The following is a 26,640-nucleotide window of genomic DNA, read 5'->3' as shown; positions in this document are numbered from 1 at the left end:
GCCTATATTACAATCAGCACTTGGGTTACCAAACAAAAGTATTTTATTGTACATTTGGTAGGTCAACTGTTCGCACTAGTTGGTGAAAATAAACTAGTCAGTGTCTAGTCAATATGATTTTCTAACTGTCTAGAGGAATGTTGGAATACCAGATCTGCAGACAAGCAGGGGAATGGTTGTTTTTTAAATTACCGTTTCCGATAGAATAATTTTAAAACAATAATGGAAACGTTTCTATAGGTCTTTGGTTTTATAAAAGCTTGTTTTTCACAAGACTTAAATGTTGGTCCAAATGCATACCCTGAAAATGCAATAAAAACTCCCTCAGCAATTCTCTCTCTCATTCTGTTTTCTCTGACTACAGCTATCATCATTGTCCTGCCCCGAAACAAGACACAAACATGACAAAGCGGATGAGTTTCATTTTCCATTTTGGGGTCTTAAGATCCAAATACTATTCTTATACTCTTCCAATTGTTTTTTCCCCATTTGCATGATGCTCTTTTCTATGACAATGGCTTGAGATGAACCAGACTCTGGTTGTGGTCAACCAAGCAGCCACCAGGGAGGCACACAGTAGAACACCACTCCAACTCTGACCTTGTTTATAAACTGGAGCCTTATAAATCATGAGTACTGGGAACTCAGGACAGTCCCAAAACCATTCTCCGCCATATGTTATCTTTCTGCCTGGTTCTCACTTCACCCTTTTCTGATCAGTCCATTTAACAGCCAACTTTGGGCCTCAGAGGCACAGCAGCTGGGATAAGAGAGTCTGAGGCTTTCTAGGAGCAAGAAAGGCTCCTGCAACAAATAACTGACCAAAACAGGGATACTTTTTTGAAGGAGGGAGTTACAGGTGGGGAGCAGATTGGTTACTGAGATGATGGGAGGCAGAGAACATGACCCATGTAAATGGGAGTTGTCACATATTTTCTCTATCTAGGACACTGCTGTGCCCAACATTGGTCCAGAGCTGCAGATCTTGGCAAGGGACCAACACCCATGGCTGAGGCTCCCTCCTTAGTGATTTTTCCTTCTTCACACAGTGTGATTTTTTTAGGATGGAGAGAGATGGCTGCAATAAGACTACAGGATGTGCATACTGAAATATAAAACAGGGTGAAAAATAGCAGCGTCAAGTGCACAGTGCTGGTTCTCTCTGGAGAGGACATGTTTGGCTGAAATAGAGCGCAAAGAGAAAAATACAACTGTAATCTGCCAAGGCAGAATTTTCCAAATATAATCCATTAGATTTCTCCTCTAATTCTGCTGTGGCTTTGCAGTCAGTGCAGTGTAACAAAATGAAAATCAGAATCAGGCTGCAAGTTGCCATGGTTATAAACAAGTTGAAGGATTTTTATTTTTTAAATCAGAGGCATGAAAATAGCATTTGAAATTTGATAAAATCAACTGCAACCTTTGTCCTTCTAACTAGTGTCGACCCAAATTAGGCACATGTCCTTGAATCCTGGGGTCTGAAAGGAAAAGGAGACAGAATCCCAGAGAAACACTGGAAAGGTGTTTGGAGCATTTTTACCTTTTGAATAATTTCTTTCTTTTTCCTTGTAGTGTTGAACCAATGGGACCAATTCCACCTTGGCTGGCAGACTGAATTATTTTCTCTCATTCCCAGACACTCTTGGAAAAGGAGCACCTGGAAATATGATTTCTGGCATCTCCATGCAAAGGGACTGGCAACACGCCATAAAACCTGGGATTCCATCTCTCCCAGGGGGCACCCAAACCTGCCTGCGAGGGTGGGGAAATGGGAACATATCCAGGTTCCAGGAGACAGCCAGGTATTTTCTGTTCGATTTATCTCCCCAATCCTGCTCTCATTAAACCAAATGACAAAACACCCATTGGCTTCCAAGAGAGCAGAACTGAATCTCAACTCTGCATGTTGCTTCCCAGTCTTGTTAACCCTCTGGTTTGGTGAAACAATACCGGTGACACAACTATCTCTCACCAACAGCTGCGCTGACATCCTTTAATTATGGTACAAGCTGACCTGCCCTAAAGAACAAGCTACCTTCTAATGACAGGTTTCAGAGTAACAGCCGTGTTAGTCTGTATTCGCAAAAAGAACAGGAGGACTTGTGGCACCTTAGAGACTAACAAATTTATTTGAGCATGAGCTTTCGTGAGCTACAGCTCACTTCATCGGATGCATACAGTGGAAAATACAGTGGGGAGATTTTATATACACAGAGAACATGAAACAATGGGTGTTACCATACAGACTGTAACAAGAGTGATCAGGAAAGGTGACCTATTACCAGCAGGAGAGCGGGGTTGGGGGTGAACCTTATAGCTACCTTATAGTTAACCAGCTTTCAGGTTACATCATCTCCTCATTCTTCCAGTGCTCTCCTAGTCCTTGAATGATCTGTATTGCATGTAGCACATCCTACACGGCCTTAGCATCATCACTGGCTGAAGTACTTGCTACTTCCCCTCCCCCTTCCCAAGGATCCAAGGTATCAGTGGAGAAGGATTGCGAACAAATGGTGGGGAAATCTTGTGGAGCTGAGGAAGTTCTCATAAGACAGTGCTTGATGGATTAAACTGCTGGCACCATAAAGGGAAACTGAAATGAAATAAAAATACACATACAAAATCATTTGGAAGACTGAGTGCAGCAGTAGACGGAACAGTCAGCATTTTGCAATGCTGCATTCCAGTGCTTTGACCTCCTAATGCCAGCCAACAAAAGCCTTGTTGGGGGAAATGTTAAATCAATGGCCTGAAAACTGACAGTTTTTAATAAAAACTTGCCTTCATGTTAAACTAATAACTCAAAGCAAAAATCCTGCTCTTGGCTAGGTGTGGCAGGTCTCTGCTCCACTGGTTAGTACACAAATGGCTCTTTGCCAACATGCTTCATGATTGACATGTAGGAATGAGAAAGGAATCCAGTCCCCAGAGCTCATGCAACCCAGGGCTGCTCTGTTAAGATGACCAACAAGGTGGCCCAAACTAGTAGTGGTGATTTTAGTCCTGTTATACTTCTAGGAACTGGACTGAGGCTCACCAAACTCCTTCATCACAGGCTACCATCAGACAGTAACACATTCCAGTCATTACTCAGCCTAGGCAGGACTCAAATCTGTGACCTGGAGAAGAAAAAGTTTCTTGTCTCCTTAGCAATCCTCTGAGCCAATCAGTCCCCTCTGACTGATCCCGTCTCAAACCTGGAGTCTGACTATGCATAGTGATGATCAGAGGTGGAATATTTGCAATGAGCAAGTTACATGCCACTGAATCACTACAAGAAGCTCAAATGTCCCAGTTGCAACAGAACTCTGGAGCGCACTACAGACGATGTTCTGCTCTCCAATTAGTTTCACACATGTTCATCACCCCACAGATGCAGCATTGAGCACTGGCTTCCAGGAAGTTTAGCATTGCTGAGTCACCTCTTAGCACTGTTAAGTGCTCTCAGGGAATTCTGAACAGAAGGTGCCCTGTAGATTACTGGGCTGCTCTTTAAAAAGCATATACTCTTCTAAGTCACCTGGCACAGACTGTATTCTCCACAGGAAATGGAGTTAAGGTATGGCCCACACTAGAGTCTAGACAGGTTGTTTGTGCCTCACTCAGGAATCAAGAACACTTTTTGCATGGAAAGCTTAAGCCCTGCATCACCCTGTGCAGGAGGTCTGGGTAGCACCCTATTGCACTGTTGCAAACCCTGCTGAATGCTTAGGGAGCTCCAGGATCTCCACAGTGGCATATCTTTTCATTCTACCAATACTTGGGATGGGGGAAGGGGAGAGGGACAGGGAGGACAGACCCAAATCAAGCAGCTGAGAGCGAGTCCAGCTAGGGTCCGGCAATTAAAGAAGCTGAATGTCATTTGCAAGGCTCTGTTCTTGAATGGCAACTTCAGCAGATAGAGCAGCCTCTTTCCTTTTGCTCTGTTTAGAATGGATCCTCACTGTATTGACAGGACTGAGCAAATCTATATTACCAGGCTGACTTACCGCACAGCTATCAGTAGGATCTAAATGAATGGCAAAACTAGCTTATGCAGAGGTGGTTCGCCAGGTACCTGAGGATAAACAAAGAGTGTTTATTCCCACATAGGGAAAGATGGCTGAATAAGACTGATAGGAGAATAAGGTGTTGAGTGTGAATCAGTCTGACATCACCGAAGACCTAATGAGATGGTGCACAATGGCCCTCAGACAAAGCCTAGACAAAGCAGGGAAAGACGTCACTGCCACCCACCTATAGACGATGGGAGCCCTAAACTGAGGCTTGGCTCAGATGGCAGCAGGTCGCAAAGCAAGTCCAGCCATGGGATGAGGATTCCACCAACTGGCTACGTTTGCTCCAAGAGAGTCCAGGGCAAGGTAACACAAACACATACGGTGAATTTAGTCTAATCCCAAATGGTAATATGACTATGTCACAAATCCACTCTGTTATAATGGTACAGTTGCCTTGTGTGTGCACATAAGTACTGACAAGGCAATAAAAAGCAAGGGTCAGTGGCTCTTAACCTTTGCCCAGTTGGCTTTCCTGTTTTAACCCCTCCCTATGTGGTCCACGCGTCTGGCGGGGTTGTGGGGAGGGAGAATTCCACTGAATAACAGTGAGCTCATGCAAAATGAAAATGTAACAACAGCCCAATGCTCCCTTTCCTGCAGGACGAGGTGGATTGTAAGGCTTTGGAATTGGTTTTAACCACACTCTTGGGGACTATGTATGTACAAACCTCAGTGCTGGTGAGGTTTGTTTTTTTTTTATTGTAATTGAAGGAAGTAAAATTAAAAAAAAAAAATGCAGCAAAGCTTCCATGGGGAAAACACAGGATCCTATGAGATACATGATTGTGGTTTGGGTTGTTACAAGATCTTGGCAGTCCTGGCTAATCCCTTTAGTGCTATCCAATCACTGTGAATGGATTTGGCATCCACTACAGCAACAGCAACTGTGGGGAATTAAATCATCAGATAGGGCATGTCCGGTTTACAAGTCAAGGAGCCTTATAATGCATTTAATAAAGAAAAGCTGCTTGAAAGAAAAACTGGTTGGACTCTGCTAGAGCCACACTCCCAGCTCCCAGACAGCTTTAGAAGACAGCAAAAATGACTGGAGGCATCAGGGAAGTTACATACAAGGGGACACTGGAAAAGAGAAGAGTAGGAGGCGATATAATAAAATAATGAATTGTATGGAGAAGGCTGGGTCCCCTTTAACCTGTCCCATAGCACAAGAATATTGGGACACAGGCTGAAATTAAAAAGCAGCGAGTTCAAAGCCAGTAAGAGGAACTACTTTTTAAAAAGCTACACAGAATTAAACTGTGAAACTCTCTGTTGCAGAATGTCATTGAGGCAAATGGCAAAGAAATATTTTTTAAAATATTAGACGCCTAAAAAAACCCTGCTTCTGTAGTTATACACAAACACCAAAAATCCTCATGTTTCAAGGCATAACCTGCTGATCATCAGCTGGAGTTAGGAACCACTTCTCCCACTCATGCATTTCCTCCATAGGATAATATTGCAGTGTTAATTGTGTTGTAGAGCTGTTACACCTTTGCTGAGCAGGAGCAGACGCAGGATGTCACAGGTCAGTTTCCAGCTTGAAGCAGAAATCGGTGAAACAGGATCAAGTATTTTGTTTATAGCTTGTTTATTTACAAGATCTACACTAGTTTTATTTCCTTGGTAACAAACGGGCAATTTACAAGATCTACACTAGTTTTATTTCCTTGGTAACAAACGGGCAACTCCCCTCTTTCAGAAGCCCTAGAGAAAGGAACCGCTGCCTTATCCCAAGAAGCAGCTTCCTTGGGCCTCTATGTTTCTCTAGGGTCTCACGCAAAACTAACTATTAAATACAGTTCTCTCCCACTGCCCCCAACTCCTGAGGATTTTCCCTAGGAAACCCCTGCAACTCAAAACTCCTCCTCTGGGGGGGCCTTCCAAGATGAACCTGATTGTCAGCCTTCCTTTTGTGCAGCTGTTTTGGAATTCAAAGGAGCCTCAGAGCTTTAAGTGCCACACAAAGGCAAGTACTTTAACCCCCACAAGTCTCCTTAATGAGCATCTCATCTGGGTACTTATACATCAACAAACCCTATTAGACAAACCACTAGCACATTTCAGCATAAAATGGAGCTTTGCTCCTGCCTATGAAGCAGTTAGCAATGGCCATTGTTGGGGACAGAACACCTTATGACAGCCAATATCAAGTTTGTCTACACAGGGAAATTATTCCAGAATAAGGTAGGATGTGAATTTACAGCACTATAGTTATTCTGGAATAATTCAATTATGTGAACGCTTTTATTCCAAAATAAGAGTGCCTCTTTCCAATTTAACTTAATCTAGCTAAATCAGAAAAAGGCACTCTTATTCCAGAATCAGAGTGTCCACATGGGGGCGTTATTTCCAGAATAGTTTATTCTGGTCAAGCCCTTAGTCTCTTGCAGTACTACAGTGCACATGACTATAGGAGAGAGTGGGAAAAAAACGGTTACTTACTTTCTCATAACTGTTGTTCTTCGAGATGTGTTGTTCACGTCCATTCCACATTAGGTGTGCGCACGCACCGCGTGCACGAGCGTCGGAAACCTTTTCCCTTAGCGGCTCCCGTCAAGCCAGCGGGCCCCCCGGCCCCCCGAGTGGCGCCACTGCGCCCCGCATATATACCCCCACTGGCCCGACCCCCTCCAGTTCCTTCTTGCCGGCGACTCCGACAGAGGGGTAGGAAGGTGGGTGGTGGAATGGACGTGAACAACACATCTCGAAGAACAACAATTACGAGAAAGTAAGTAACCGTTTTTTCTTCTTCGAGTGCTTGTTCACATCCATTCCACATTAGGTGAATTACAAGCTTACCTCTGGAGGAGGGTAGGAGTCATGGAACAACTGCTCGGAGGACCGCTCTGCCAACTGCCATGTCCTCTCTGGCCTGCTGGTTGACCGCACAGTGGGTTGTGAAGGTGTGCACCGAGGACCAGGTGGCTGCTCTGCAGATCTCCTGGATCCGGACCTGTGCCAGGAATGCCGTGGAAGTCGCCTGTGCTCTGGTCGAGTGGGCCGTGACCGCCGGGGCCGGAACACCTGCGAGCTCATAGCACACCCAGATGCAGCTTGTAATCCAAGACGAAATCCGCTGCCCCGACACTGGGAGGCCTTTTAACCTCTCCGCCGCAGCCACAAACAGCTGCGCGGATTTGCGAAAGGGCTTGGTGCGCTCCAAGTAGAACGCCAGCGCTCGACGCACATCCAAGGTGTGCAAGCTGCAGTGACTCGGGTCCGTATGGGGTTTCAGGAAGAACACCGGCAGACAAATATCCTGGCCCAGATGGAATTGGGAGACCACCTTAGGGAGGAACTTGGGGTGCGGCCAGAGCTGCACCTTGTCCTTGTGAAATACTGTGTATGGTGGCTCAGAAGTGAGGGCCCTCAGTTTGGACACCCTTCTGGCTGAGGTAATGGCAACCAGAAACGCCACCTTCCAGGAAAGGTGGACGAGAGAACAGGTAGTAAGGGGCTCGAAAGGGGGTCCCATGAGTTTAGAAAAGACCAGGTTAAGGTTCATGGAGGGACTGGGGGGCAGGAGTACGGGAACACACTCTCCAACCCTTTAAGGAACCGCCCCACCATTGGGTGAGAAAACACCGAGCCCCCCCGAGAACCCCGGATGGAAGGCGGAGATGGCCGCCAGGTGCACTCTGAGTGAGGACGGGGCTAGCCCTTGCTGCTTGAGGTGCAGGAGGTACTCCAGAATGGCCTGCACCGGCCGCACCTGTCGGGGTTCACACCAACATGAGAACCTTTTCCACTTGGCCATATAGGCCCCCCTGGTAGAGGGCTTTCTACTGCCAAGCAGAATCTGCTGCAGAGGAAGGGAGCACTGGCTCTCCAGGGCGTTTAGCCACAGAGCCTCCACGCCGTCAGGTGCAGTGACTGCAGGTCGGGGTGGAGAAGCCACCCGCCGTCCTGTGTAATGAGGTCCCGGTGTAGGGGCAGGACTACGGGGGCATCCACCGACAGCTCTAGGAGCGATGTGTACCAGTGTTGGCGGGCCCAGGCTGGGGCGATGAGGATCGCTGCCGCCCTGTCCCTGTGCACCTTGAGCAGGACCTTGTGCACCAAGCGGAGCGGGGGGAAGGCATACATCAATCCCCTCTCCACGCGATCGCAAACGCATCCGCGAGTGAGCCCGGGCTGCGGCCCTAGAACAAGCAGAACCGCGGGCTCTGGGCGTTGGCCCTGGTGGCAAACAGATCTACCCGGGGAAACCCCAACCTGTGGAAGAGCGAAAGCACGACATCCACCCTAAGCGTCCACTCGTGCATATGGTACGACCTGCTGAGGGAGTCCGCCAGCTCGTTCCGCACCCCCGGGAGAAGGACGCCTCAAAGTGAATCGCATGGGCTACGCAAAGGTCCCAGAGGAGGAGAGCCTCGTGACAGAGTGGCGAGGAACGAGCCCCACCCTGCTTGTTTATATAAAACATGGCAGTAGTGTTGTCTGTCAGAACTGTCACGCTGTGACCACTCAGAGTGGCATGAAAGGTCTGGCAGGCGACACGAACCGCCCTGAGATCCTTCACATTGATATGGAGCGACCGCTCTGCCTCGGACCACAACCCTTGCATCATGAGGTCCCCCAAGTGGTCTGACGCGTCTGTCACCAGCATCAGGTCCAGAAGTGGGGCGGCAAAGGGGATGCCTTCGCAAACCACAGGCTGGAACTGTCACCACAGCAGGGAGTCCAGCACATCCCTTGGGGCTGTCACTACCAAGTCCAGGGGGTCCCTGCCTGGGCGGTACACCCGAGCAAGCCACGCCTGCAGAGTCCTGAGTCTCAGTCTGGCATGCCTGACCATGTGTGTACCTGCTGCCATGTGGCCCAGCAGTCGCAGGTACCACCTGGCCGTTGTTGTTGGAAACTGGCGCAGGGAGGCCACTGCTTGTTGGATAGCCCAGAATCGGGATACCGGAAGGCTTGCCCTGGCCTGCACTGCGTCCAGGACCACCCCTATGAATTCCACTCTCTGCGTGGGTATGAGCATTGCCTTGGGGATGTTGACCAGGAGCCCCAGCTCACAGAACAATCTCAGGGCCACCTCCACATAGCCCTACACCTCTGCCTCGGATCGGCCCGCCAGGAGCCAGTCGTCGACATACGGGTCCACCCGGATTCTCTGCCTCCGTAAGAAGGCCGCCACCACCGTCATCCACTTCGTGAACACCCTTGGGGCTGCGGCTAGACCGAACGGGAGAACCGCAGACTGATAATGTTCTCAGCCCACGGTGAAGTCTAGGAACCACCGATGTGCTGGGAAAATGGCGATATAAAAGTACGCATCCTTCATGTCGAGGGCAGCGTACCAGTCCCCCGGATCCAGGGAAGGGATGATGGTACCCAGAGAGCCCATGTAGAACCGGGCCTTGACTGGGAATTTGTTGAGCCTGTGCAGGTCTAGGATTGGGTGAAGGCCCCCTTTGGCCTTGGGCATGAGCAAGTACTGGGAGTAGAACCCTTTTCCCCTTAGGCCGTGAGGCACCGCCTCTACCGCCCCCGCCTGTAGCAGCAAGCGGACTTCCTCCTCTAGGAGATGTTCGTGAGAGGGGTCCCTGAAGAGGGACAGGGAAGGGGGGTGGGAGGGAGGCGAACTGCAGCGAGTACCCGTTCCGCACCGTGCGTAAGACCCAACGGTCCAACATAATGGTGGACCACGCACAGGAGAAACGGGACAGGCGGTTCAGGAAACAAAGGGACAGATCTGGTGACTAGTCTGGTACTCTGTCCTTGAGCGCACCTTCAAAAGCCTGGCTTACCTGGCTGGGGTTTGTGCTGGCCTTGGTTCTGGCCCGGCGCATTACTGTTATTGCGCCGTTGCCTGTTATCCCTGCCTCGCCTATGGTAAGGCTCATGCCTATGACGAGGCTGGTACTGGCATTGAGGGGGAGGCTGTGGCTTAAAAGGCTTCCTCTGGGTCACCGGGGTGCGCATACCCAGCGACTTGAGTGTAGCCCACGAGTCCTTGAGGCTATGCAGCCTCGCATCTGTCTAATCCGAGAAGAGCCTTCGAAGGGGAGGTCCTGGAGCGTATTCAGGACCTCGGGGGGCAGGCCTGACTCCTGGAGCCATGCCGAGCGCCTCATGACCACCCCTGACGCAATTTTTCTAGCCACCGTGTCTGCCGAATCCAAGGAGGCCTGGAGAGAGGTCTTGGCTACTGCCTTGCCCTCGTCCACCAGGGCCGTGAACTCCTGTTGGGAACCTTGCAGGAGGTTGTCCTTAAACTTCCCCACGGCCTCCCAGGAGTTGAAATTGTGCCTGTTGAGGATGGCCTGGTTAGCAATCCTCAACTGAAGGCCCCCAGATGAGTACACCTTTCTACCAAAAAGGTCCAGGCATTTCGCCTCCTTGGCCTTAGGGGCCGGAGCCTGCTGCCCATGGCGCTCCTTTTCATTCACTGCCAAAACCACTAGGGAGCATGGACTCGGGTGGCAGAATAGGAACTCATAGCCCTTAGATGGAGCAAAGTATTTACGCCCCACTCCTTTAGCCATTGGAGGTCGGTGTCTGCCATATAGTCTTATAGATAGACTGAATGGTCTTAATGAGCGGGAGCGCTATTCTGGATGGCCCTTTGGGGCTCAAAAATGTCCACCATGGGGTCCTCCTGCTCAACCGTCTCCTCGGCCTGCAACCCCAAATTTTGGGCAACTGTGCGCAGCAGTTCCTGGTGGGCTCTATGATCTATTGGCAGAGGGCCGGATACCTCTGTACCTGCCACCGCCTCATCGGGGGAAGACGAGGAGGTTAGCTGCTGCTCGACCCCCTCTGGTTGGTCCTCCTGTTCCCCATCTCCCGTGGCAGGGGCCCCCGGCTCAGGCTGGGGTGGGAGTCCATGGGACGGTCTAAGCTGGGGGGATGCTGGAAGCCTGGATACTGCTGCCTCCGGCACTGTCTGGCGTCAGTGCGGGGACCGGGACTGCCGCACTGAGTAACTTCCCCTGGATGGGGTGCCTTGGAGCTCCTGATAGGCCCAGGGGGTCCAGAAGGGCCAATGGCCTGGCGGCCCCCATTGACGTTGCCAGCTCCCCTAAGGGTCCCTGCTGTCAGGGCCCAGGTGCAGGTAGCTATAGCGGCTGGAGCCAGCGCCGGACTGCAGCGATGCCAATCGCGAAGGCCATGGCGGTGCCAACGATCTGCACCAGCGGGAGAACGAGCGGCTCCTGGCTGAGCGGGACTGGGACTGGGACCAGTGCCGGCGTTCCCTGGACCGGGACCGTCTGCGGGAGACCTCTGGCGAGGGCCATCTCAGCTCCTCCCGGTGCCAGTCTCTGGGAAGTGCCAGAGAGCGGTGTGCCCTTCCTGGCGCTTCTTTGTGTCGACCTGCTGCTGGTGCCGCAACCTCCTTCTGGGCCGCTGGCAAGTGCGAGTCTGCGGAGTCGGAGCTCGACCGGGACCAAGTCCGGGAGTGGTGCCGGGATGGTCTCCTTGAGTGGCACACCATTGCCGGCTTACCCCTCGACGGCACCCGAGGCATGGGTGCTGGAGGGGGCTCGCCACCGACAGCTTGATGAGGTCCTTTGCGGCCTCAAAGGTGCCAGGCATAGAGGGCTGATCTGTTATGCCCTCGAGCCCATCATCCACACTGAGCTCACTTAGGTCTGGGCTCGGTGGGGCTTGTGCCGCTGGGACCGCCTGTATCAGCACCAGTACCGCGGCCTTCCTGCTCTTGTCGGTGCTCGGTGCCTTGGGAGGCACCAGCCTCCTGTTCAGGGAACGACCACGCCTTCCTTTAAGCTGCACTGGGGGCTGCACCAGGGAGGACGATCGGTGCTGGGGCCTAGCCTGGTGCTCCAGGGCCGACAGTTTACGGTGCTTCGCCAGTGCCGGGTCTCATGACGGCTCCGGGGCACTACGCACCGATAAAGCCTGAGCCAGCGTTGGGTGCTCTGGGCCCAGCGGCTGCAATGTGGCCTCCATCAACGATTGTTTTAGGCCAAAGTCTCTTTCTTTCCTTCTCCTTGGCTTGAACACCTTGCAAATCCTACACCTTTCAATTTGATGTCCATCCCCCAGGCAACGTAGACATGAGACATGGGGGTCACTAACTGGCATAGGTTTGCGGCATGTGGCGCAAGCCTTGAAGCCGTGAGCCTGCGGCATGCCCCACGGCCCGGGGCCGGTGCTGGAGGCTTCCAAGCACCTAATCACTTTAGTGTTCACAGTTGATATGTAAACGAACTGCTAACAGGTACTCTAAAGGCTAAGGGACTGCTCTTCTTCCAGAAAGAGAGAGAGAGAGGTTGTTCCAACGCCGCCACGGATGGTAAGAAGGAACTGGAAGGGGTCGGGCCGGCTGGGGTACATATGTGGGGCACAGTGGCGCCACTCAGGGGGCCCACGGGCCCGACAGGAGCTGCTAAGGGAAAAAGTTTCAGACACTCGTGCATGTGGCGCATGCACACCTAATGTGGAATGGACGTGAACAAGCACTCGAAGAATAAGTCCTTCATTCATTTAGCAAAGCCCGTTTCCTACTGTATGGAGGAAACTCCAGATCCAGCCAGATACAGTTTGCCAGGATTCATGCTGCAGGAACTCCAGACATTAGAAAGATCAAGGTACACTGTTCCTCATTCATCCATAACCAATATCACCAAGGTACATAAAGATATTGAGACATGATGGATAGAACAGAATCAATGCACAGCACAACAGATGCATTTGTACTAAAGGTATGTTTGATGCAGAAGGGAAGTTAAAGGTTGGGGATTCATAGAGCAAAACTCCAGAGACACAATCTAAAACAAAGCCCTGGTGAAGATGCAAGAACACCAGAGCACAGAACCAGAGCTCTTAGAGAGGAGCAAGGCCTATAAGGATTGAATGAGCTAATGCACCCACTTCCCCAGTGGAAGACTGGTTTACAGTATTACTACTGGACTAACCTCAGTTGGAAAGCCTGTATAACCTCAGTTATAGAGTAGGTCAATGGAGTTACTGCAGATTTAAAGGTTTCAGAGTAGCAGCCATGTTAGTCTGTATTCGCAAAAAGAAAAGGAGTACTTGTGGCACCTTAGAGACTAACAAATTTATTTGAGCATAAGCTTTCGTGAGCTACAGCTCACCTCATCGGATGCATTCAGTGGAAAATACAGTGGGGAGATTTATATACATAGAGAACATGAAACAATGGGTGTTACCATACACACTGTAACCAGAGTGGTCACTTAAGGTGAGCTATTACCAGCAGGAGAGCAGGGGGGAAAAACCTTTTGTAATGATAATCAAGGTGGGCCATTGCCAGCAGTTGACAAGAACGTCTGAGGAACGGAGGGGGGACGGGGGGAATAAACATGGGGAAATAGTTTTACTTTGTGTAATGACCCATCCACTCCCAGTCTCTATTCAAGCCTAAGTTAATTGTATCCAGTTTGCAAATTAATTCCAATTCAGCAGTCTCTCGTTGGAGTCTGTTTTTGAAGTTTTTTTGTTGAAGAATTGCAACTTTTAGGTCTGTAATGGAGTGACCAAAGACACTGAAGTGTTCTCCAACTGGTTTTTGAATGTTATAAACTGATGTGACTGAGACCAGAATATGGCCTGTATTCTGGTACCCACTATTTCCCTTGGGAAGCTATTCCCTAGTGATGCAGATCTCACTTTCAGGACTTTTTCCATTATGTCCCCCACTAGATTCTCCTTTGCTTAGTTTTATCCCATTACTCGTAGTTACAACCCCTTGAATGACTCTGAAGAATTCCTCTCCCGACCCTTGGAGTCGGCAACATTTAGGTACAGCACTAGTAGAAAATTACTATTCTCCTCCCCAGGAAAGGCTTGATTCCAGGCCCAATGAAGCCCATTAATGAGAGCTTTTCCACTGACTTCAATGGGCTTTAGATCATCTCTAAAGTTGACAACTGGCCACACCATAGCGAAGATGCTACTAACTGTCCAAAAACATTGCTAACAGACTCAGGGTTACCATTGCTGCCTTGTGCCCTTCCAGAACTTCGGGAGCGGATACCCTCAAAATCTCTGAAAAGCAGGGAAATACAACATTAAGGTAAATACCACCCTTGCAATGCCACCTTAACACTGACCCCTTGAGCTAGCAATAGCCACTGGGAATGGCTCAGAAAGGGTGGTGCCATTAATAAGCAGACATGAGGAAGGACCATAAGAACATGCCCTTCTTTGTGTTGTTTTCCACTCCACAAATTTGAATTCCATCATTTATCTGCATTCCATGCCACGTAACTGTATTGGGATCAGTTGGAGCAAGTTGGAAGAGCTGTCATTGTGATATGCAGAGTGGTGTAAGTATGCCTCATTTCAACACCATATTCCATATTGTGTCAGCGGAGGTGCGCAGGAGTGCTGACAATCCCCATGGCAAGAAGACAATCAGGCTGGGATACAAGACAGTGGTCTCCAGGGCTTAGCAAGAGGTGAGTGAAGGCAATGTTTCAGAGGAATCCTCAGGGCAAGTCTGGGGTGGTTTGTGTTGAGTAAGTTCTGTGTCTGAGTGTAGGCCAGGTGCAATTAACTATCGATTGCTGTGCCTGACTTAACCTCAAGATTTGCCTTAGCAAAGAGGTGTTACTTTGTCCTAGTGTTCCTGTGCTCTGTTCCTGAAGAATGCTATCACATCTGTAAGGGTAGAGGGCTAGTATGTGTCTTATTGGTGTGTTGCTCAAAGAAGGCAGAATTAAGGTTGAGTTGTGAGGGCGGAATGCACCTTAACTATGTATTTCCTGGTTTTTAGAGGTTTAAGCGCAGATGAACTCACATTCAGGGTCAAACTCTACCCCAGCCCCTCTTGCAGCATACCAGTTTTCAAGACAATCTCCCTACACATGTAAGTTTTAGGGCACTTAGATTATCATCATCATCTGCTTATTGGGAAAAGAGGAGACTGTATCTGAGAAACCCCTTGACCAAATGACCCCAACTTGCACCACAAACTCCTCATTTCCTATTCCTAGCATGTCCTTCTACAAATAACCTTCTTTCATGTGATGAGCAGCCAAGAGGCATATATCAGGGTTGGTTTTTTTTACTCCAGACTTACCAAATATGATCTTACTGTAGATACCCCACTCAGGATTCTTTGGCACTGCACAGCAGCAATCTCTTCTGTGAGAAATGGAGAGTGTAACAAGGTGCTGAGTGATTTAGGGAAAGCTGGAAAAAAGGAGACCATGCTGGAAGAACTGGTGGCTTCTTTCAGTCCCTTCACAGTCAAATATTAATAGATGCACGTCCGAACTGAACTTCCAGACGCTGCGAGGTTTGCCGATTGCTGGAGAGAAAGCAGAGAACAGACTCCCATCTCCCAAAATGAGTCAATCTGATTCTTGGCTAAAAAAATGTTTTAAGAAACCTCAAAACAAGGCAGCCCATTATGATTCCCCCACTCCAAGTACTAGTGTGGATAGTACCTCTCCTACAGTCTTCATTTCAGTTACCCTGAAGCACCACAGGTTGTCACAGCACAGCTCATCTGCTCTGCATAAGCCCAGCATATCCCCAAGGTTAGGTCAGTGTGAGCCAGCAGTAAAGTCATGCACAAACAGAGCTCTCTTGCAGGTTTTTATTGTGAGGAAGCCACAGTTAAACAGATTTTAAAAATAAACAGGAGATTTTATACCAAGAGAGAAATAAGGTCATTCAGGATAAACAAAAACACAGGCTTTCCAAGCTCAGCTACAGAGCCACTTTTGCTCAAGAACCTAAGTTAGTTGATTCCCTCACTTAAACTGTTTTCTCTTGGCTGAGTCCCCACTTAGGAAGCCTCGTTAACTCAACCCTTTCCACCTGCTCCAGTGTGGGGAGCAGGCTAGATTAGCCATTAACTCCCTCTGCTGCGGCCTATATGAACAGCTTGTGGTGATGGTCACAGAAATGCAGTTAAGCAGAATGGCTATGTTAATAAATCTTTAGACTTGCAAACAAATAGGCTCATCTACACTATAGGTTCTCACAGCATCTCCTCTCTTCTCAGTGATCAGGTCCCTGCTCAAGGGCATGACACCTGGAAGCCACACAAATAAGTCAACCAGAATCAACATTCACTACAATACCCACTGCTCCAGGTTTCAGAGTAACAGCCGTGTTAGTCTGTATTCGCAAAAAGAAAAGGAGTACTTGTGGCACCTTAGAGACTAACCAATTTATTTGAGCATGAGCTTTCGTGAGCTACAGCTCACTTCATCGGATGCATACCGTGGAAACTGCAGCAGACTTTATATACACACAGAGATCTTTCCACTGCTCCAGGGTTCCTGACGCTAGCCTCCCACTGGTATAACTACCGTAGTTACCCTAGATTTACTCCAGTGTAAGTGAGATCATGTTCAGACCCTGTGTTTGATCTTTTCTTGTTCTGGTTGGCTGCACTTTTGCCACGAGTGACCAAACTTACAACACGCTGAGCACCTTCAGTTTTCATCCACAGAGGTAGTTTGTATGGAAGAAGTGAACATAGTTTGGTGGCAGTGCAACATGGGACCAACCTTGTGCCTCTAGTCTATTCAAGTCTTTGAAGGTAACAGACACGGTAAAGAAGTGCCTCCTGTGGGCTGACTAACAGACCATTCTAGGAAACTGAACGGGGAGTAACAGATTAGCTCCAAACCCATAAGGAGTCAGCAAAAGATAGAACTCTTTCCCATCCACCACAATATCCTCCCTGGAGAGCTATTTGCAGTATTCCCGGTACATATTTTTCAATGGTGCATACATCTATTTTGACTGTAATTAGTGACAATGTTAAGCCATTATCCCCCCCAGAAAATGACAAGGTTAATCGTTTTGTGAGCTCTCCTTGGTGGAGGAAGCCATTTCCCTCTCTGGTTACCATCTGTTTGAATGATCTCTAGAAATGTGCATGTGGCCAGCTGAGTCACATATAATTATGCTAAGAGATGCTATTGTTTTATGGATGTGATTCCTTCCTGTGAACCAAAATGAATAATCCTCTGCTGGTCAATTTTCACTGGAAATACTGATGCAGTAAATAATGTCGCTTTTATTATTAATAATTTATGTAGTGCTATAGAGCACACAGCACTATAAAGCTGTGGCTCAGTGCCAAACAGATAACAGGTGCCTGCCCCAAAGGTCATACAATCTAATGGCCTGATCCTGGGAGGTGATGCATACCCTCAACTCCCTATGATGTCAACCAAAAATCAGACGGCTGAGAATTATTCTTTTCTGTTTCATAGGTAGTGTTCACATCCATCAATTGACAGCGTCTCTCAGGAGCTTTATTAAAGGTGACTCAGCTGGACCACACACATGCCTCGTACAGTATGATGGTTTTGGATTTGTCTGCAATAAATCTATAAATACTATATGTGCTATGAGTTTGTCTTAGTACTGTAAAGTTGGGTACTGCATTAATAAATTGTGATAATTCACTATCGTGTTTGTCAAGAAATGTTCCCAGAAAAGAGGGACAAACATTTGAAGAACAGTGCTGTGATGAACTGGCTAGATCCCTCTGTAGGCTTGCTAAACAGGTTTCTCCAGCAATGTCTCAGTCCTGTGAGGAAACGGGGGAGAACAAAAGACTCACTAGGGTTTAAAGACACAAAGGCTCTCAAGAATTCAGTTCACTAAAAGGGAGTCCAGGAGAGGTTGGAGATGTCTAGGAGGACAGACCTACCAGGTTCCCTATGTAGAAGACGGAATGACTCCTAATAAAAAAGATGTGTGTGTAGGCCCTTTGTTGTTTTAATTCTTTTCTCCTGTTATGCTGTGTTCTTATTGTTCAGATTAAATAATACTTTGCTTTAGAAGGCTGTTTGGGTCATTGTATTCACTACTGGTCATAACCCCTGAAGGGAAGAACTGCAGGTACTCTGTCCCGCTGGGCGTGCTGAGTAAGCATGGATTGTACACAGCGGGGTTGTAACCTAGTACCCTGATTTAAGTGTGGGAGACTCACAGGATTCCATCCCAGGGAGGTAAAGGCATGAGCCTGAGACCTCAAGGGGGAGGCACTTGGACAGAAAGGGAGAGGGAGAGCTTGTCCTGAACTGTGACACACAGCTAAAACCCAAAGAGAAAGAAACAGTCTGTCCTTTTTCTGATCTGATGTTCTATGGGGATTTTAAGAGGTGGTCTGTCCCTCCCTCCAAACCATCCACAAATGAGTTTCTTGGATTGCCAACTCTGGCACTAACCAAAGGCCTGGCAGGTTTCTGAAGCTCCTCTATATCCTGGGACCACAGATTCAAAACTCCTGCTTAAGCTCTACCTTGGAGGGAACAGACGTGCTGTCTACTCAACAACCATTACCACTGTGGTTTTGTGAGTTGTCCATTAGGACGTGCTTTTGCAGAGTATCTTGTTACCTTCTCGGACCTGCGTAGACTGAGGAGACCCAACATTGCACTTAAACTCAGGTACTTGTCATGCTGCACCACCACCACATCACAGCCATCTGCCATCCGACCAATTGCTACATCAGGATATTAAAGACACTCCAGTGCAGGCCACAGGGCAGCTGTTAGTTTCCCATGAAACAGTACATATTGACTGCTACACTGAGACATTAAAAACACCAGCACAGGCTACGTAGAAGCTGTTAGCTACCCATGAAATGGTGTGTATTGGCTAAGACATGAGCAGGTGGTGGGCCAATCTGCTTTCCTTTTGTTGGAATGAACATCTAGGTTAATTCTGTTCATTTCAAGTGAACACACACTCAAGTTTCAGTGGTTTTAGGTGAAGTAAATGTGACAGAAATAAAACAGCAAACTACACAGGTAGGGACAGCTACAGCCAGATGTGGAAATATTTAAAGATATTTTTGCTTTCAAAAAAATGTTTTAGGTCAGTGGTCATTTTCATGCTCAGAAAACACAAGGACTGAAGGTGCTGACTAGAGCCAACCACGGGACAGGCAGTTGTTAAGCAAACTTCCCACGCACACTGCTCTGTAAATGCAGTTACCTCTGACCTGCAACACCCCCTGCTGTTCCAGTCTTGGGACTCCACATTGCTATGCAATAAAGCACAATCCTGACCTGCAACAATCCTGCTCTGTTCAACTCCAGACTTGCCAGTGACTCAAGACCTGCAACACTGCTACCATTCCAGTTCTTGTACTCTTCTGAGCAGGCATTGCCAATCATGCCATCATGGTGCAGTGATTTCTGATGCGGAAATAGTCCATCGGGACCTAGTATGAAACCTAGCAAACACATTTTCACTTGTGACCTAATCAGAATTTGAAAACAATTAACCCAGAACTGAAAGGCATGAATCTGATTATTAACCCTTTGTTCTCACGAGAGTCTGGAGATCCCAAAGGAAAACACAAAAGCATTTTGGGTTACTAGGCCAAACAAGAACCTTCTTTGTTCTGGGTGTGGGGAGGAGAGTCTTTCTCCTATACCATTCTGCTTGTTTACATGGTCACCTCTGGACACACTTATGATTCCAATCAGCAAGAATCCACGTATCCCACAAACTGAATAATGGCTGAGAGCAACGAGACTGCCCTGCTGTGTTAAATCAAACAAGTACAAGAATGCATGCATCTGAGGTGCTTTGCTAACTTCACTCACAATGACCAGAGTGAAGCCTCCATTCAACCATTTCTATTTTCAAACTAGTTTGCGGTTGCATGCTCTTAAAGTCCATTTAAAACCAACTCGGCATCAAAACAACAAAGAATGTGATAACAAGGCATAAATTACATACAATCCAAACTAAATTTTCTCCATATTTACATTTACATTTAGGCAAAATTTGAAATGAGGATTCTGTAGTTTGTTAATTTAGGAAAATCCAATTTTGACAAACAGTCAGCAAATCCAAGCTAGCTGCATAAGCAGGTGACTGGGTTGTGCAAGGTCCCTAAATTAAACCAGGAGCAAACCATGGCAGTCTCAAGATCCATCCCAGCTCACAGACTGATTTGCTTTGCTTCCGGCTGGTCTTTGATATTGGAGCTCTCAGGAAGAGTGTACAATTCCTGTACAGAATCCTGCTCTACTCATTCTGATCCTCAGGAATCATGTCCACCATCATATTTTTATAGTTTCTTTTGAAAAAGCCACAAAAAGTCTCTTCAAAAGTCTTTTGAAAGACATCAAGAAGAGCATTAAAAACATGTATTGTGTCCTTTATGTTTGTGTATATACATTATAACAATGAGCTAAATTCTGAGTTCCCCCTATTCAGTTAAAGTCGCAATAAGTCAGAGGAAGTTTAAGGACTGAGCAAAAGCTGAATAAGGAACTGAGCAAAAGCTGAATAAGGAACTCAGAATTTGTCCCAATTATAATTTCTTACAGTTCTATAGCACCTTACATCCTTAAACCCTTCAAAAGGTATTGGCATGTAGCTATGGAATCACCCCCTCCCATGATTTTCTCCTCCCGCCTCCACATACCCACACTCTACTAAAATGAAGCCACTTCTGGAGTGGAACGTGGCAGCTGTTTAGCAGTTTAAGAGAAAATAAAAATGAATACCTTCTCCAACTGAAACTGTGGAGGAAATTTTAAGAGGCTGTACACATTTGCCTGAGTTGTAATCTGGCCAGGACAGTAAGGCCTTGAGAAAGACTTTGGGATCCTTCAGGATTTGTTTGTTTTTTAAAACAAATTATTTCATAACTCAGGGAAACTTTAAAAATGTATTAATTCACATTAATTAATTACCCTGCTGAAAAAACTGTAAGAGAGAACCCCAATGGTCCTGCATTCCCTCCCTCAGTAAAACATATCAGAATATCCACAGCTGAATGTGAACTCTCACTGAGGACAGGATAGTCGCTGGACTGCTGGGATCTTAATCAACAAGAATAACATGTGCTTGTAATTATGTCAACAAATATATTTACCTTAAAAAGGATGAAAATAATGAAAGCCAACAGCAAAAATCCACCAACAGAGCTTCCTATGACAACAGGCAAGGAATTGACTACTTGCGTTTTCAGCAAGATGACAGTAATCTAGAATAGAATCAAGGGTGGTTTAACAAATGCTCCAGTATAACTGCTTTGTCTTAACTAGGGGAGTGAGTTCACAGATTATAACGCCAGAAGGGACACTTTACATTTGGCCATCTTAAACTCATAATATTTGCTTGTGCCCTGCTTACTAAGCGATGTAGATCACTCTGTATCATGACCTGTCCTCTTCTTTATTTACTGCTCCCTCAATCTCTGGGTCATCTGTAAACTTTCTCAGTTTTATGTTTATCATTTTATTGTTTCTTCAAGGCCACTGACAAAAAATGTTAAGCAGTGCAGGGCCAAGAACCAGTTCTCATGGGCCTCAACTAGAATAACACCTGCTTGATGAAGATTCCCATTTCCAATCTGAGTCCTTTCAATTAGCCAATTTTAATCCACTTAATGTGCGTAATGCTAATTTTGTATCATTCTACTTCTAGTTAAACTCACTCAGACTCCTTAAGAAGTCTCTGGGTGAAGTGATTGTCTCAGTGTCTCCTAATGACAACCCACTATAATATAGTTTTTGTCTCCACTGTGGGGAAAAGGTGCAACTTTAAAACATGTTAACTAACACATTGAAATCCTGGTGAAGACAAGGCAGTTGTAGCTTTAATACATTAGCTGAAGCCAAGCAAGGAGCCTCGTTAACTTGTTAAAAATACACCTTTTTTCCAAATACAGATGTGGCCATATTTTGCGGATGGAGTAAATACCTCAAACCCCTCTTGCTTTGATGCTGGCAAGAAAGGAGATTCTATTGAGCCGAGCTCATTGGTAAAGGTTTCCACCAATGGGAGGAAAAGGCTCAAGTATTTGCTAACTAAAAAGAAACACTGAAAAATAGAGACAATACAGTTGAGTGACAGAGGTTACTTTGTGTATTGAAATGATGCTCCAGTACCACTGTATCTGCCCCTTGTCTTTCTTCACACTAGGCATCAGAGCACGAGCAGAGCTATATTTCTGATAATCCCTGTGATACGACCTCTTGCTTCTCTCAATGCACTACAGTTATACACGGCTCAGATTTATCTCACTACTTTAACAGCCTCTCCTGAAACATGAATTCTCTTCTCATGTACACCGACGCAAGCCCGCTGATTTCCCTGGGGTTTCTCCTGAATTACATTGATGTACGTGAGAGGACAAATGTGCCTATTAAATATAACTGTATCAAGTGGCCAATTTCCCACCTGACATTTATAAAAATGTTGGGATTTAGATTCAAATAGATGATTAAGAGGGAACGTGAATGCAGCCCATCTAAGATGAAACAGCTGCTCATCCTAATTGGCTGTATTCCCCACTCCCCCACCCCCATCAGGCTTCCAGGAGGTGCTTAAATGTATCTACTATCATTGAAACTTCTTTGAAGCTGACATATATTTGTGTTTCCAACTAGAAATTACCTTCTGGACTTAGGATAGTTCTCTGCATGACTGGGAATACAGTATGCATATTCCCAACCAGGCAGATAACTTCTCTGTGTACACCAATACATTCTCTTCATTCCCTTTTGTTCTCTCTGTGGTCCAAATCCTGGTTCAATTGAACTCAGCCAATGAGTCCAGGCCCTCCTAAATCACTCTATTTTAAGAGTTCAGCAGAAACATTTGCATTCCTCCCCTCAGTTGCTTCCTTCATTTCCATCCTGAGAAAGGGCCCTAGCTGCCTACATGGTGCTTGGATACCTCAGCTTTGTGGTTCTCTTCCTTCAGGCCCTCATACAGATGTTTGTTGAAGGTGATTTCCGCAATGACCAGAAGATCAGTTCTATCTTCTAAGAACTACAAAAGAGGGAAGGAAAAGACAAAGCAAATTATTATTTTAGACCTTTCATTTCTTCAGAGAAAAGCTGGCAAAATCATAGTCTAGCAAAGAGGTCCTCTGCCTCCTCCACAAACATAGTGGTTTTCCAAACTCAGAACTCAGCTGCATCAGCCAGTTCCCACTGCATCCCAATCAACGGAGTGTGTTCGAACCCATACTGGAGCTCGGACTGACCAAATTCCAGATAGGATTGCACCCAAGATGTCCAGATTTTGCAGTTCTGGTTATGGGGACTGCTCATCAATTTAAGAAATTCACAGAAGGAGTTATCTCTTCCCCCTACATCTCAGACCTCTCACCTCAAAGTCTGTTAAGACCTGCTGGATGTTTTTCTAGCCAGAGGGTTAGAAATGGAATAACTGCAGTCCACTCACACAACTGAGACTCTAATGTGCTGGGGTTGTGTTACCCAGCATCCCCCTGCTCTGCTTGGATTTATGGAAGAATCAATAGTAAGACGGTACCTAGAAAAATCAATGTTTGCAGCACTGGAAATGCCATCCTCTGGAGGAATAGCCTCTGTGGATAACTAGCGGAGATGGCAACATGTCTTGTAGGAGCAGAGTCTCTCCTGAGAGCTGAAAGCACCATGATTAAAACTCCACCCTTGCTCTGCAGAGTCAGGAGATAACTTAGTACCTAAATGTCATTCAGGGTAAGGATTTCATAGGTGTCTCTGCAGAGATTCTATCCCACAAATGTGGGTTAACAGATTTTTAGCAAGAAAAGACAGACACGCACAGCTTTTGTGTATACCTGCTGAGAATCAGTTAAAGGCAACTCAGCTATCACAGTAACATTCTCTCTGTCGGACAGGATAGCACATTCCACACATTGGTACTGCACTTCTTTGCTGCCCTGAAAGTGAAAGGGATATCAACACTGAAAATATTTCTCAAAGCAAAATGTATGGCATGGAATCAAACTATTTCACTCTAAGCAGGGGCTTCACGATTGCAATTTGCATGGAAATAGTTTGAGACTTCTAGAATGTACAAGCCATTTCACTAAATGCATGTTGTGTGTGTATTAAAAGCAAGCCATTCTTGGTTACAGCATGCAACACTTGTTACTCCACTTTTCAATAATGCTGTATGACTCACTGCATTGGTCACTACAAAGCCAATGTCCCAGGACAGAATCACAGGACCAGAAGGGACCTTGAGAGGTCTTCTAGTCCAATCCCCTGCACTCACGGCAGGACTAAGTATCATCTAAACCATCCCTGACAGTTGTTTGTCTAACCTGATCTTAAAAATCTCCAATGATGGAGATTCCACAATCTCCCTAGGCAATTTATTCTAGCGCTTAGATATGCATGGCACAGCAGATGCAGCACAGCCCTGCAGTAGCTGTCACTACCACCAGCAACCCTAATATAAAACAAGAGAACTAAAGGGCCACATACCAAGCACCATGACAGGCTCAAATCAAGTAATCAGATACACACAAAAACGTGCCCCAACATTAAAGTTACAAGATCGCTATATGGATCTAGGAAAATATAGTCTATCAGGTCAGGACTTTCAATTTTTTTTTACTTATTTTTTTTTTAACATCCAGAACCATTATGCGCCTGTGTGTTAAAACCAAACTAAACTGAATCTTGGACTTAGCTCACTGCTTGCACCACAGAGAGCCTATGTTGTTACATTCTATGTAGATTTACTAACAGAGTATCTGCTGGGTGCTGCATTTCCCATTTCTGGAAAGACCAACAGTAACTAGTTTGTGTTTCCCTAGTACATCTGTGTAACAGCAGATACCAAGAAACCACTCACCGATAATTTGGTCTCTCTAGTACCGAATGGAAGAGACCATTCCTTCCCTATTGTGCAGACTGTTGTATTCTGGAAAGAGAGTAGTAGAAAATCTTGGTAGTTTCCCACACACCATTTGCCCAGAGCATGCCTAATAAAATGCCCAAAGAATCCCAGAAGCCCAATCCCATTGTCTGCCACCTTCTTCCCAAGACTGGTGATACTTGTAGTGGTGGCATGTTCAGCTACCAGCAGAGGAAGGGAGGCTCAGGGTCTGATTGCTCACGACTCCACCAATTGGTCAGTTTAGGAGAGATGAACTCCAAAGTGTCTCTGATCTGGTGGTCTTCACCTAGAGATGTGTGACCACAACCTACTTGCAGTATGTGGGGCAAATGTATTGGAGAGCTATCCCCAAGCATTTGCCTGGAGCACAAAGGACTCATCTGCACTGTAGAATAGTGGAGTCCCCAGAATTCACTACAGCAGAGACTATATGGATTATAGACACTATTTTGGATTATATGATAAAGCCAAAGCTACGTCAACATTTCGGCACTCACTATATTCAGGGTGAGTGCTCTGTTGTTTATACAGTGCTATCCGCTCAGCGTGTATTGTGCTGTACAGCCAGTCCTGGAGACACAGCTCTCTGCCCCAGGAGGTGAGAGCCTGAAGGCCTTAGCTGGTTCAATACAGAATATGGCCATTGTCACCAGGGGCTCAATGGAGCGGAACCAGTGAAGGGCTGGTCCATCTCCCCACAGAGACGCAAGTGCCCTGCGGGAAACACTGAGAGTGAAGGGGCCTCGTCATCTCATGAGGGCAAGACAAAGTCACCCAGGGAGCACAGAGATGGGCAGACTGCGTGTGAGAGACACAGGGCACCTGGCACAGTGTGTGTGACATACATAGGGCATCCGAGGGGTGATGGGCACGGGTCACCTAAGGGGAGACAGGCACAGGGGAGACACATGGGGAGAACGGGGCTGATGGGCACGAGGAGGAGGTGACAGGCATGGGGGGGAGGTGACGGTGACAGACACAGGGCATGGGGGGGGTGACAGGAAGGGGGGAGGTGACGGGCCCGGGAGAGTGACGGGCCCGGGGGGAGAGGTGACGGACACAGGGCACGGGGGGGGGGGTGACGGACACGGGGGTGAGGTGACGGACACAGGGCACGGGGGGGGGGTGACGGACACGGGGGTGAGGTGACGGACACAGGGCACGGGGAGGTGACGGACACGGGGGGAGACGGACACAGGGCACGAGGGGGGGTGACGGACACGGGGGTGAGGTGACGGACACAGGGCACGGGGGGGGTGACGGACACGGGGGTGAGGTGACGGACACAGGGCACGGGGAGGTGACGGACACGGGGGGAGACGGACACAGGGCACGAGGGGGGGTGACGGACACGGGGGTGAGGTGACGGACACAGGGCACGGTGGGGGGTGACGGACACGGGGGTGAGGTGACGGACACAGGGCACGGGGGGGGTGACGGACACGGGGGGAGACGGACACAGGGCACGAGGGGGGGTGACGGACACGGGGGTGAGGTGACGGACACAGGGCACGGTGGGGGGTGACGGACACGGGGGTGAGGTGACGGACACAGGGCACGGTGGGGGGTGACGGACACGGGGGTGAGGTGACGGACACAGGGCACGGGGGGGGTGACGGACACGGGGGTGAGGTGACGGACACAGGGCACGGGGAGGTGACGGACACGGGGGGAGACGGACACAGGGCACGAGGGGGGGTGACGGACACGGGGGTGAGGTGACGGACACAGGGCACGGGGGGGGTGACGGACACGGGGGTGAGGTGACGGACACAGGGCACGGGGAGGTGACGGACACGGGGGGAGACGGACACAGGGCACGAGGGGGGGTGACGGACACGGGGGTGAGGTGACGGACACAGGGCACGGGGGGGGTGACGGACACGGGGGTGAGGTGACGGACACAGGGCACGGGGAGGTGACGGACACGGGGGGAGACGGACACAGGGCACGAGGGGGGGTGACGGACACGGGGGTGAGGTGACGGACACAGGGCACG

At 48.0% G+C, this 26,640-nt stretch overlaps 1 long non-coding RNA gene across 1 annotated transcript; it reads right to left on the bottom strand.

The window, feature by feature from the left end:
• Positions 1–2,170: 2,170 nt before the first annotated feature.
• LOC144929527 (uncharacterized) lies at positions 2,171–25,582 on the bottom strand. The gene is made up of 7 exons (XR_013634792.1): positions 25,139–25,582; positions 24,597–24,665; positions 23,572–23,673; positions 22,677–22,772; positions 20,869–20,979; positions 15,076–15,306; positions 2,171–2,593 (listed from the first exon to the last, which is right to left on the bottom strand). It is a non-coding gene; the product is annotated as an uncharacterized LOC144929527 (long non-coding RNA).
• Between the last annotated feature and the right edge of the window lie 1,058 nt (positions 25,583–26,640).

The sequence above is a fragment of the Lepidochelys kempii genome, chromosome 17, assembly GCF_965140285.1.
Source record: "Lepidochelys kempii isolate rLepKem1 chromosome 17, rLepKem1.hap1, whole genome shotgun sequence".
Taxonomy (NCBI): domain Eukaryota; kingdom Metazoa; phylum Chordata; order Testudines; family Cheloniidae; genus Lepidochelys; species Lepidochelys kempii.
The sequence above is the reverse complement of the archived record's forward strand: the minus strand, read 5'-3'. Positions and strand labels throughout refer to the sequence as shown.